Source organism: Mirounga leonina, unplaced genomic scaffold, assembly GCF_011800145.1.
Source record: "Mirounga leonina isolate KUSES-001 unplaced genomic scaffold, KU_Mleo_1.0 Mir_153, whole genome shotgun sequence".
Lineage (NCBI taxonomy): Eukaryota > Metazoa > Chordata > Mammalia > Carnivora > Phocidae > Mirounga > Mirounga leonina.
Window position 1 is genome coordinate 42,415,108 of NW_023270387.1, and position 14,273 is coordinate 42,429,380.

General features: G+C 35.2%; 1 protein-coding gene across 1 annotated transcript in view; it reads left to right on the plus strand.

The window, feature by feature from the left end:
• Positions 1-14,273, plus strand: part of GRM5 (glutamate metabotropic receptor 5) — a 600,744-nt gene that overhangs the window by 297,313 nt on the left and 289,158 nt on the right. The gene's annotated exons all lie outside the window — the stretch shown is intronic.

A 14,273-nucleotide genomic window follows, 5' to 3' on the forward strand; every position in this document is an offset into this window, starting at 1 on the left:
AAAGTATGTGACCAAAATAATACATTTATGAAAAATACTTTGTAGTAGGCAAAATAATGCCCTCCCAAATATGTCCACATCTTAACCCCCAGTACCTTTATTATTTTTTTTTTTTAGATTTTATTTAAATTCAAGCTAGTGATGTAATGAGTACTGGGTGCTATATGCAACTGATGAATCACTAAATACTACCCCTGAAACTAATAATACGCTATATGTTAACTATTTTTTTTTCTTTTTTAAGATTCCACTTATAAGTGAAATCATGTGGTATTTGTCTTATTTTTAGTCTGATATATTTCACTTAGCATAATACCCTCTGGGTCCATCCAAGTTGCCTCCAATGGCATGATCTCATCCTTTTTATGACTGTTTAATATTATCTTATATATTTTACACACACACACACACACACGTGTGCGTGCAGATACCACATTTTCCTTATCCATTAATCTATTGATGGATACTTAAGTTGCTTCTATATCTTGGTTATTGTAAATAATGCTACAATAAACATAAGGGTGCATATACCATTTCAAATCAGTGTTTTTGTTTTCTTTGAGAAATTACCCTATAGTGGAATTATTAGATCATATGATATTTCTATTTTTACTTTTTGAGGAACGTCCATACTATTTTCCAAGTGGCTCTACCAAATTACATTCCCACCAACTGTGTACAAGGTTCCTTTTTCTCCACATCCTCACCAACACTTGTTATTTGTCTTTTTTACGTTAGCCATTCTAACAGGTGATAGCTCATTGTGGCTTTGGTTTGCATTTCCTTGGTGATTATGGATGTTGAACATCTTTTCGTGTGTCTGTTGGCCATCTGTATGTCTTCTTTGGAAAAATGTCCATTCAGGTTCCCTGCCTATTCTTTAATTGACTCGTTTGTTTTTTGGTGTTGAGTTGTATAAGTTCTTTATATAGTTTGGATATTAACACCTTACTGGTATATCCAAACTATTAACCCCTTATTGGATATATCATTTGCAAATATCTTCTCCCATCGAGTAGGTTGTCCTTTTTTTGTTTATGATTTCATTTGCTGTGCAGCTTTTTGTTTTGATGTAGTTCCAGTAGTTTATCTTTGCTTTTGTTTCCCTTGCCTTAGGAGATATATCTAGAAGAATTTGCTATGACCAGTGTCAGAGAAATTACAGAGAAATTTTGATTTATTTTTGTGTATGATGTTAAAAGGTAGTCCAATTTCATATTTTTACATGTAGCTGTCTAGTTTCCCCAGTACCATTTATTGAAGAGACTGTCTTTTCCCCCTTGCATAATCTTGCCTACTTTATCATAGAATAATTGACCATAGAAGCATGGATTTATTTCTGGGCTCTCTTCTGTTACATTGATCTGTATGTCTGTTTTGGTGCCAGTATCATACTGTTTTAATTTTTACAGGTTTATGGTATATCTTGACATCTGGGATTGTGATACCTTCAACTTTGTTCTTTCTCAAGATTGCCCTGGCTCATTGGGATCTTTTGTGGTTCCATACAAATTTTTGTATTATTAGTTCTAGTTTTATGAACAATGCTGGTAGCATTTGATAGGGATTGCATTGGATCTGTAGATTACTTTGGATAATAAGGACATTTTAAGAATATTAGTTCTACCAGTCAGTGAGCATAGAATATCTTTCCATTTGTCATCTTCAATTTCTTTCATCAGTGTTTTATAGTTTTCAGAGTACAAGTCTTTTACCTCCTTGGTTAAGTTAATTCCTAGGCATTTTATCTTTTTCATGCAATTTTAAATGTGTGGTTTTCTTAATTTCTCTTTCTGCTACTTTGTTACTGATACATAGAAACACTACTGATTTCTGGGTATTAATTTTGTATTCTGCAACTTTACTGAATTCATTTGTCACGTCTAGTAGTTTTTTGGTGGAGTCCTTAAAATTTCAACCTTTCTTTAGAATGTACAAAAGTATTTATAAAGGAAAATCATGCTCTCTACATTTAGGAATTGAGTGAAATAATTACCAAGATAGAAAGAATAAAATTCTGGTGAAGTATGTAATTTGTTCACAAAAGTATTTATTTGAAAGTCGTTAATTATAAGGGAACATAAACGCAATTTTAATGTTACTAAGTAACCAAATGCTTATCATAGAATCATTTCAGTTGAGATAGAAAGATAATCCCATACACTCCACCTCCACTGACAATCCTCTGCAGAATACATTTGGAATCTTTTAAGAGCTCTGTTTAATGCTAGTAATCAAAATGTTCTGCTTTTTTAGTGTGTTAGTTGCCATAGTGTGATAAATTGAATATAGAATTTTACATTGCAAGACATCTTGAGAATGGCTTCAAAATATTAGCTTAAGTTTGGTCTTCTCTTGTGAATTATATGACATAAAGCTGTAAAAATATTTCAAGATAAATTTACCAGAAGGGATTATGTGATGGAGATAGGAATTAAATATTTGCAACATGTGACCAGAGATTAACATTCCCAAAGAAGGACAGCCTTTTATCTGCTAATCGGGTTTATGGACTTGCCTTGTATTTTGTGTAATTCTATAAGGAGACATGAAATTCTACATTTATGGAATCATTTTTAAAAGACATTCATTTCTTAATGCTTCGGTTATCTTCACTTATAAGATGAATACCATCTACCCATGGCAACACAGTTTTTATTCAACATAATAGGAGAGGAGATGATATAGTGATAAAGAGTATAGGCTTTGGAGTTTGACTACCTATATTCTAGCCAGTCAAGCTCAAACATTTAGAGTTTTCTTGACATTGGGTTGTTCACTTAGTCTCTCTGAACTTCATTTTCCTCCTCTGTATTTCATTGCAGGTAATATCTACCACATTAAATTACTGTCATAATGTAATGTGACTTGCATTTAAAGCCCTCAACACAATATCCAGCACTTAAGTAAGACTGGGCTCAGTGAGAAGAGAGCAATGATCAATTAGTTCTCCAGGGGGCGTGAGGATGGAGAGTAGAAGTATGGTTGCTATGGGTGATTCTAAACTAACAGACTTTTCCACTATGATTTGATATCCCATCTGATGGATCAGTATATGATTAGGAGACATTGCCTTATCTTTGACACCTGAGCAGAGCATGAGATTGCTGTGAACACAAACAAGATAACTGCTTGCTTTCTTTCCATTAGTTGCTTTCCACCCTGCCTGTTACTATAAGATTTCCTTGAGGGAAGAATATGGAAGGTAAATTATCTCTTATACTAGTGAATGTATAATTAGATCTTGGGGCAAATAACAGGAAGTGGGGAAGTGACATGGGGGGGAGGTTGATTTGTCGCATTAGGAGAAGTTAAGAAGAAATGTGCATACTGGGTTTCCTTAAGCTGATATGAGGCTGACATCAGCTCTCCACTGATTTGGGGGAATTATTTTTCTTCTGTATATAGAGGACCTCAGTGCTAGCAGATTTATGGACTCAAAAATGGAAAGTAAAAGTAATCACTAGTGTTTCTTATGGGCCAGTGTGTAAGATGCTTTGCAAGCAGTAGCTCATATAATCCTTCCAAAACCCTGTAAATTAGATGTGTAAGATATTTTCTAAGTGCAAACAAGAAAGAAATATAAGAAACAGAAGTGTTTCTTCATTTCTGTCATAATATATCATCTGCTGTCTCAATGACAGGAATGTTCTTGCATCCAAGGTGAGTATGGGTAGAATTGTCCTTATTATCCAGAAAAAGGAGAAGAAGAAAAACAGAATTAAAAATCAGACTCCTGGAAAGTTATCATTATTATGTAGGAGACCTAACTATGGGACAGATGCCCTGCTCTAACTACCTGTGCTTCATTGTTTTCCTTTGGGTTTCCTTTACTCTCATTTCTGCTCAGACGCACCTATCTAACATTTTCTCTCTCTTTTTTTCTTAGTGAAGTAGTATTTTATAGTCCGCAAATATTTAAATACTTAGACAACTATTATTATATAATGAAAATTCAGTCATAAAGTCATAATTATAGATGGGCAATGATGAAGAGCCCCCCCTCTTTAAAGATTTATTTGAGAGAGAGAGTGTGTGTGTATGAGTGCTTGCGAGCAGGGGTAGGGGCAGAGGAAGAAGGAGAGAAGCAGACTCATCGCTGAGCCTGGAGCCCCAAGTGGGGCTTGATCTCACAACCCCGAAATCATGACCTGAGCTGAAATCAAGAGTTGGATGTTTAAGACTGAGCCCCCAAGTGCCCGGAGATCCACCATTTAATGCTGGATTGTTTACAGAATTCTTAAGATTCAGAGATGACTCTAATGAATACCTTGTTTGAGTAAAAGTCAGTCATACTGAGTTTAATTTGAAGGTATCTACAAATCACTGTAAGGGGATAGTTAAACCTCACTAAATCTAACAGATAGCATCCATGTCTTAAACTGTATGTAAAGATTCACTCCATTTTGAAAGTGTGGGAACAAATGCAGTACTTAGAAAATAATTAATTTGGGTCCTTTCTAGCATAATAATTTAGAGTCAAGCCTTTGGAGTCAGGCAGACTTTCGTTTCAGCCCTGGCTTTCCCACAGTCTAGCAGAATGATCCTGGGCAAACGACTTAATCTCTCAAACAACAATATCAGTAAACGGCCTACCACCTTGCCTGGCATACATAGTGAGTGGTCTGTAAGCAAGTGCACCCATTATCACTATTGGTATTTCTTCTGGAACCTGTTAGAACCACAAATGGTAAGTCTTGGACCATTTGAATTGACAATTTAGTTATTTGGGCATTATGTTAATAAAGACAACTTTTCCCCTGTAATGTGGTGAAACCTAACATTTTCCAATATAGAGAGCATAAAGAGGTACCACTTCATTTATAATAAAGACAATCCTAAATGGATCAATACATGTAAAGTCACAGGGAAGCGTCTGGCAAAACAACATGTACTTGGTAAAAGTTAGCCATCGTTGCTACTACTAATAATAATACAAGAATAACTGATGTTTTCTTATTAGAATTCATGTTTTCTTAAATACTTTTAGGAAAAAAATGGATCTAATAACATACATTTTCAAAGACGTGATACAAGAACAAAATCTGTAAACATCTAAATAAATAAAAAATAACTTTGTGACTCACAATATTTTTTCAATGCGTAAATGCAACATTTTTATCCAAGAGGGATAGCATAGAAGAAAAGCTTGGAAACACACGTATAAATCCAGTACCGTGTTAATGTGATTCTCAGGCTCCTGCTGTCATGCAGCCACATTGTTGGCAGCTGGGAGTGTCCCTAATTCCTCTGCTCAGTGTGGGATCTCAGGTTTGTTGGCTTGTCAGTTTCAACAGGTGTCACTGAGCTAAGAGGCGATTAGACCCAGAACTCTTGTTCCCCTAGCAGAGCTCCATGCCTGGGTTGTTCTGTGGTCAGCACCTTGAAGGTTCCCCTCTTTGTTCACACTTAGCAGGAACCCAGGGACCCTTCTGAAAGTCACTGAGCAGCAGAACAAGCTCACTGTTTGCCTGACAAATGGACCTCGTTGGAAGCAACCAGGGGACCATCTGTGAGAATAAAATATAGTTGTGATGGCCGGAATCACAGCCAGGAAAATCCATCCTGCTTGGAAATGCCAAGCAAAAGGCTGTACCACACCTTTGTTTCACTTAACTGTACATCTGACATAATACATGCAGGAAGCATAGGTACATAGTAGTTAGTGTGGTAAAAATAGACTGGTTTGAGTTCTGCATATATCTGTAAACAAATGAAAGATGCATGCCTACATAATAAGGGTGTGTGTGTGTGTATGTGTAGCTTGTGAGGTCCATCTCTGTTTATGTAGTGTTTTCACTTCTCTGCTGCTGATGCTCAGAGCACATTCTGGTACTCTTCAGAGTCACATGGGAGAAGTGCTGTAATTAGAGAAATATATCTTAAAGATGTTGAATTTTCTCTTCCCCTCATGCTTCCTTTCTTAGCCACCCCTACCCCTGTGTGCTTTGTAAAATAAGCCTTGCACAAAAGGTTACATCAAAGAAAATATAGAACATAATTGCTTGGTTGTTTCTCTACCATCCCATTTATCTGTTTCTCCAGCTCTGAATGCCAAACATAGAGCTACTCAAAACGGTTGGAATAAGCCTGAGGTGATTTCAAGAAGTTTTAAGACTTCCTATGAAACAAAAAAAATCTCCATGTTTTGATAACTACAGAAATGTAATGTGTGAGTAGATCAAAGGATGGTGCAAATGTGTCTCACTCTTGAGAGGTGCTCCTATTAGTAACAGTAGTTTAATTCTGAAAGGTTTTTTTAATCATTTTATATGTCTAATAAATCATTGAGATATGTGTATATATTTCCTAAATACATAAATATCCTAAAATGCAAACTAATACTTGACAACATTCATGGATATTATGTATGTGCCATCAGATATATTGCCTGAATTATCTCTCCTTGCTCTAAAATCTCTGAGGTTTAATGGTGTTATTATCCCCATTTTCCAGATGAGCAAAGTGACTTACAGAGAACATATTTTCCCAATATCATACAACTAGGAAGTAGCTTGGTCAGCCTTATCAGGGTAGGCCCAGAAAAGGAGTCCCAAACCATAACTAGTCTAAACCATGCTCACATGCTCACATACTTTTGCTAGTAAAGTTTGCTTTACTAGCAAAAGTATAAACCTTGATACTTTTGCTAGTATTTTGAAAATTTTCAAAGATTTCCCAATAGAAATAATAGAGGAAATCACTGATAAGAAAAAAATGCAGCATCGTGAAGTGGAGAAGTAGCCTAGCATGACATTCAAGAGCATTCCAATAGAGAAGTATTAAAATATAACTACACAATTAATTATTACGATTATAAGTGCTACCACAAAAAAAGACCACAAGAGCCTATTTAAAGATGATCTTCATCATCTCCTTTATTTCTGCAGGAAGGGATTCTGCAGAAGAATTGAGACCAGAAGAATGAGTTATACTTTGCTAGGGAAAGGAGATGTGGGAGAATGTTCCAGGCATAAGGAGTGACATCTTATTTTCTAGGAAATGAAAGAAGTCAGTGGCTGGAATATGGAGAGCAAGAGGGAGATGTAGCCCCAGGCCAGGAAAAGTAATGGGGGTCATGACTAGTTGGTCGTCATGCTAAAGAAGAGGGAGATAATGCAAGAGACATCAAGGAGTTGACATTAATGGACGTTAGTAATAGTGTTGATGTGTGAGGTAAAAAAAAAACATAAATAAAAAAAGATTGATTTGAAGCAAATGAGCTATGGCTTTTGCTTTTTGGTGACTAAGAACCCAAATAAGGAAGGTTTTTAGCTGCAATATAGAAGTTAGGAAGAGGAGCAGTTTCAAGGGTGATGAACCTCTTTCAGAGCTGTATGTGTGGGTGGGCATGAATGTGGGTGGGCAAGAATATTAGTTTCTTTAATTCTGAAATTAGAAATCTCTGATGTCATTTCCTCTTTCTCCTGAAAAAGCACAGAACAAAATTCTGTTATTGAAATCTTCAGATAATTGGGGGTTTTCTAAATAGCAGAAAAAATTGAACACCAATCCAAACTCAAACCAGTGTTCTTTGTTTCCTTAGCCTCTGTTGCAATGTGATCCTTTATACCCAGCAGAACCTGATAAATTTGAGACACCAGAGAACAAAATACAGTATGCTCATTTTCTTTAGAGAAAATGACAGCATGGCTGGATTCAGCCAGATGAAGAACTGAAGGGATTTCAACTGCCCGCTTCTCCCAAACAGCTGTGAAAGGGTAAATTCTCCTTACAGGTTTCCAACTGACAGCGCCAGCCGCTTAGCAAGACACATCTTCATGTGTGCAGGAGGCAGTTGAGAACAGTAGATAACACAGGCTTTAGATTAAACATCCCAATCTAAATCCCATGCCTACCTCTTTCTGACTAATCTGGTTTCTTAAGCAAATTGCTCTCTGGGCATCAGATTCACCATCTATAAAGGATTTTAGTGAGAATTAAACTAATAAATGAGACAGGTTATTTATGATACGAAGTGCAACCCTGATGTAGATAGAGTAAGCACTCAATAAATGGCAGCTCATTTTATTTAACCCAGAAGAGCAGCATGCCAAGATCTTGCTTCAGCAGAGAGCAGTGAATTATTATGTAAAGTATATTTAAACTTCATGAAACCTAAGAGAAGATATCCTGATACATAATTTGAAACAGCTTTTCTCCTGAATTTAACAGAGAAGTATTTTTGTTTAAAAATACCCAGCTTAACTGAGAACAGGACCTTGAATTGATTAGCATTAAGTTCTCCGGGCCATAGTTTCATCCTTTATACAAAATTCAAATTAGACTACATCAGTGTTGCCCAATAGAAATATAATGTAAGAAGAAATACAGTATGAGTCTCATGTATAATTTTAAATTTTCTAATGGCAACACTGTAAAAGTTAAAAAGGAGCAGGTGAAAATTTTAGTATTTTATCTAATGTATTTAAAATGTTACCACTTCAATATGTAACCAATATGAAAATTATTGAGTTATTTTGCTTTCTCTTTTTTGGCTAGAAGTATTCAAAATCATGAGTGTGTTTTACACTTTAGTACATCTTAGTTCAGACCAGCCACATGTCGAGTGGCTAGAGGAACCACCTTCCTGGACCTCCTGGGACTGGATGATCTATAAAGATCTTTCCATATCAACATTCTGTGGTATTAACCACATATTTAGCCATTTGTTTTTATTTTTTTTCTTCCAAGCTTTTATTTAAATCCCAGTTAGTTAATATACTGTGTAATGTTAGTTTTACATGTAGGATTTAGTGAGCCATACTCACCAGTGCTCATCACAAGTGCCCTCCTTAATATCCATCACCCATTTAACCCATCCCTGCTGCCAACCTCCCCTCCAGCAACCCTCAGTTTGTTCCCTATAGTTAAAATCTGCTTTATGCTTTCTCTCTCTCTCTTTTCCCCCCTATTGTCATGTGTTTTGCTTCTTAAATTCCACATTTGTTTTTCTGTTTTACTGAATGTTATTTTTCATGAGCCCATGGGTTTACAATGTAGTGAGGGATGAATTTCTGATTTAACTGAGTTAAAAATGAGAAAAGGACATTTAAATTGCTTAGCAACTGCTGAGTGGAAATATGGTCATATTTGTCCAGGAATCCATTCTCAGGCTAAGTGACAAATGTCCCTCTGTTATTTTTTTTGGAACTGAATACATTATCAAATGATTATGTTTAAATTAAACTCTGCCAAATTCTACTAATACTGTAAATGATTTAAATCATTAGATGCCCCAGAATTGTAACCCTTATCAATTTCTTTCAAGAATACATTCTCTGCTGGAAGCATATTCCTGTTACTCCTTTCATGTGATAAAATTCTATTCAGTTTTAGTGACACATACTATCAATCACAAAGTAATAAAACAAATATATAACCAAGCCAACACAATTTCTGAGTCCCACATCATTAAAACAAACTATATGCATGCTTCATCAAGTAATTAAAAGCAAGGATTTTTTTTTAAATAGATTTCCTTATGAATAGGATTTATTTTTTAGAAGTTTTAGATTTACAAAAATATTGAGCAGATAGTACAGAGTTCCTTATTACCTACCAAATACACACATAAAAAATTATCCCTGAATTAACATTGTAAATAATACATTACACATATTAATATGGTGCATTTGTTAAAATTGATGAAAAACATTGATATGTCATTAAGTAAAGTCCATAGTTTATTAAGATTTCCTTAGTCTTTATCTGATGTCCTTTTCCTATTCTTGGATCTGATCCAGAACACATTACATTTTTGTCATCATGTCTTCTTGGGCTCCTCAGGGCTGTGACAGTTTCCCATACTTTCTTTGTTTTTGATGACCTTGAGAGTTTTGATGAGCACTGGTCAGGTATTTTGTAGAATGTTCCCAAACAGATTTGTCTGATGTTTTTCTCATGGTTAACTGCGGTTACAGGGTTTGGGAGGGTAGATCACGGAGGTAAGGTGACATTTTAATCACATCATTTTAAGGGTGCATATTATCAATGTGATTTATGACTGTTGATGATGACCTTGGTCACCTGGCTGAAGGAATGTTTAAGTTCAGTTCCCCCACTATAAAGTTATTCTCCCCTCCTCTTTACTCTTTGGAAGGAAGTCACTACACATACTCTCACTTTAAGAGTGTAAGAGTTTTGATCCACCTCCTTTGGGGTAGAATACTTACATAACTTATTTGGAATTCTACAAAGATTTATCTATTTATCTATTTTATTGACTTATTTACTTTTATCAGTGTGGTCTTGTGGGTATTTATTTTATTTTTTAGACTGTAATCCAATAATACTGTATTTTGTTGCTCAAATTGTCTAACTTTGTCCACTGGGAGTTCTTCCAATTTGTTCTTTTGCCCCTTTAACATACCCCCATCAGTGTCTTTTGCTGTTGTTGTTTTGTTAGAGCTTCCTTACTTTATGACAGTATTACAAGATACTCCAGGCTGCACCTAGAATCAGCCATGTCTCCAAGCGTTCCTGGGTACTTTTATTGGAGAATGGTAACAGAAATCAAGATCTGGATGCTAGGTGTGCTCACTACTACTGAACCCTTTCAGCTGCCAGAGCAAAGAAACATCTGTGTGTACACTAACCCATGTATACACATATCTGTACATATTTCTGTATGTAACAATCTGCATTTATGTTAAATTGAACATGCATTCTTGATGTCTCCAAGTCTACTACCACATGAGTTATGCTATCCCCCTCACCTTGCTAATCTGTAAAATCCCACTCCAACATTAAGAAAGTTGGCTCCCACCATCTGCTGCTATCCATTTATTTAATTACTCAGTTGAGGGATACTTATGTATCAGTATCATCATAGTTAAGCCATATCCCCATGTGAAACAACATTGACTACAGCACATTGCTTACAGGCAGTTTCTTTTGACTTATAGAATCCATTTATTTCCAAAGATACTTAGGCTAGCACCTCCTTCAATGAGGTTGTTTCATACATTTTTAATAAGGTTAGATACGCTTGTTACAATCTGCATTCTTTCCTGGCATCCCCAAAATCCTAAATGATTTTGTTAATTTATGTATGTTAAGATCCACTCTTTATGTTGTGAATTTATGTATGTTTTGACAAATACATAGTGGCATGTATCTATCAGTATACAGAATGGTTTCACTGCCCTAAAATCCCCTGTGCTTCATATATTCATTTCCCCTTGCTTCCCAAACCCTGGCAACCACTATACTTTTGGGTATCTCTATATTTTTGCCTTTTTCATAATGTAATATAACTACAATCACACAGTGTTTGGCATTTCAGACTGGCTTTGTTCACTTAGCAATATTCATTTAATATTCTTCCATGCCTTTCCATGGTTTGATAGCTCATTTCTTTATCATTGAGTGATATTCCTTTGTAAGGATGTACCTGGTTTGTGTATCTATTCTCCTAATGCAGAATATCATGGTTGCTTCTCATTTTTGGACATTATTAATAAAGTTTCTATAAACACTTGAGTGCAGGTTTTTATGTGGATGTCAGTTCTCACATCAAGTAGAAATATACCTAGGAGCACAACTGGTGGATCATACGGTAGCTTTGTAAAAACTGCCAAACTTTTTTTCCAAAGTGTACTGTTTTACATTCCCACCAGAAATGACTAAGAGTTTCTGTTGCTCTAAATCCTTATCAACAGTTACTATTGTCAGTTTTTTAAATTTTAGCCATTCTAATAGGGTATGCATGTGTTGCGTAACAAATGATGTTGAGTATCTTTTCTTATACTTATTTGCCACCTGTATATCTTCTTTGGTGAGATGTCTGCTCAAATCTTTTGCCCAATTTTTAATTGGATTGTTTGTTTTCTTACTGTTGACTTTTACAGTTCTTTATGTATTTTGGATAGAAATCTTTTATCACATATGTGTTTTTCAAATACTATTTTCCCAGTACATAATTTGTCTCTTCATCCTCTTAGCAGTATTGTTCTCAGAGTAGGGTTTTTAATGTTAATAAAGGTGAATTCATCTTGTTTTGGGGGGGTTCCCATGGGTTGTGTGATCAGTGCCAGATTCAAGGTTACTAAGATTTTCTCCCATGTTATCTTCTAAAAGTTTTATAGTTTTGCATTTTACATTTACATAATTTTGCATTTTGCCTTTGCATTTTACATGACCCATTTTGAGTTAATTTTTGTGAAAGGTGTTAAGGTCTGCGTCTATATTCATTTTTTAAAAATAGATGTCCAATTCTCCAGTGCCATTTGTTGAAAAGACTATCTTCTCTACCCTGAATTGCCTTTGATCTTTATCAAAGATAAATTAACTATATTTGTGTGTGTCTAGTTCTAGTTCTCTATTCTGTTTCACTCATCTGTGTGTCTATTTTTTCATCCATAGTATGCTGTAGCTTTATAGGAAGTCTTAAAGATGAGTAATGTCTATCCTCCAACTTTGTTCCTTTTATTTACTATTGTGTTGGATATTATGGGTCTTTTGCCTTTCAATACAAACTTTAGAATCAATTTGTTAATATCCACTAATATCTTGCATATAGAGGCTGAAAGTGGAGGGATAGAAAAAATATATTCCATACAAATGGTAACCAAAAGTGAGCAAAGGTGGCTATACTTATGTCAGATAAAATAGACTTTAAGCCAAAAATTCTCACAGTAGACAATGGGGGTCACTATATATTGACAAAAGGCTCAATTCATCAGGAAGACATAACAATTATAAATATACATGCACCCAACATGAGCACACCTAAACATATAAAGCCAACACTGACAGATTAAAGGGAGAAGTAAACAGCAATACAATAAGAGCAGGAGACTTTAATTAACACCCCACTTTCAACATTAGAAAGAACATCCAGACAGAAAATTAATAAGGAAACAGCAAACTTGAACAATGCTTAGACCAAATGGTTCTAATTGACACATCTAGAACATTCCCACCCAACAGCAATACGATACACATTTTTCTGGAGAGTATATGAACATTTTTTAAGACAGATCACATGTTAGGTCACGAAACAAGTTTCAACAAATTTAAGAAGACTGAAATCATACCAAGTATTTTGATTGGAATGGAGTTGAATCTGCAGATCAACTTGGAAAGAACTGACATCTCAACATTGACTCTTTTTTTAATATATATTTTTAATTTTATTGTGTTATGTTAATCACCATACATTACATCATTAGTTTTTGATGTAGTGTTCCATGATTCATTGTTTGCGTAAAACACCCAGTGCTCCATTCAATACATGCCCTTTTTAATACCCATCACCAGGCTAACCCATCCCTCCACCCCACTCCCCTCTAGAACCGTCAGTTTGTTTCTCAGAGTCCATAGTCTCATGGTTCTTCTCCCCCTCTGATTCCCCCCCTTCGTTTTACCCTTCCTACTATCTTCTTCTTTTTTTAACATATGTATTATTTGTCTCAGAGGTACAGGTCTGTGATTCAACAGTCTTACACACTTCACAGCACTCACCATAGCACATACCCTCCCCAATGTCTATCACCCAGCCACCCCATCCCTCCCACAGTGGGTCATATGCTTTTTGTTTTTTGTTTTTTTTTTACCTACCACTAACATGTGGCTGAATGGCTAGATTGACCTGCCTTCCCTATTTCCTCTGATTTTGTGTTCATTTTGATTTTTCTCTTCACTATCTTCTTTTTTTTAACATGTATCAACATTGACTCTTAATCCATGAATGCAGAACATCTCTCCACTTATCTAGATCTTCCCTGATCACTTTCACCATAATTTTATAGATTTCCACATTCAGATTCTATATATATTTTGTTAGAGTTATTTCCCAAACATTTCATTCTTCTTATAAATGGTATTATAGTTTTAGTTAAAATTCTTGGTGGTCATTGCTGGTAATAAAGAAACCAATTGACTTTGGTGTACCAACTTTGCATATTGTGACCTTGCTCTAATTACTTTTTAATTATAGGATCTTTTATCCCGTTCTTTAAAGCTTTTGCATAAACAGTCATGTAATCTATGAGCAAAGACAGCTTTATTTCTTCCTTCCATATATGTATACTTTTCTTGTTCTACTACATTAACCAGGACTTCCAGTGTGGAGTTAAATAGTAGTGATAGACAGGGGCATCCCTACTTTGTTCCTAATCTTAAGTGGAAAGTACCCAGTTTCTCATAATTAATTATAATATTAGTTGTGGTTCTTTTATAGACATTCTTTATCAAGTTGAGTGGTTTCCCTCCAGTTTTTTATATTTTTGAAATCATAAATGGATATGGATTTTGTCAAATACTTTTTC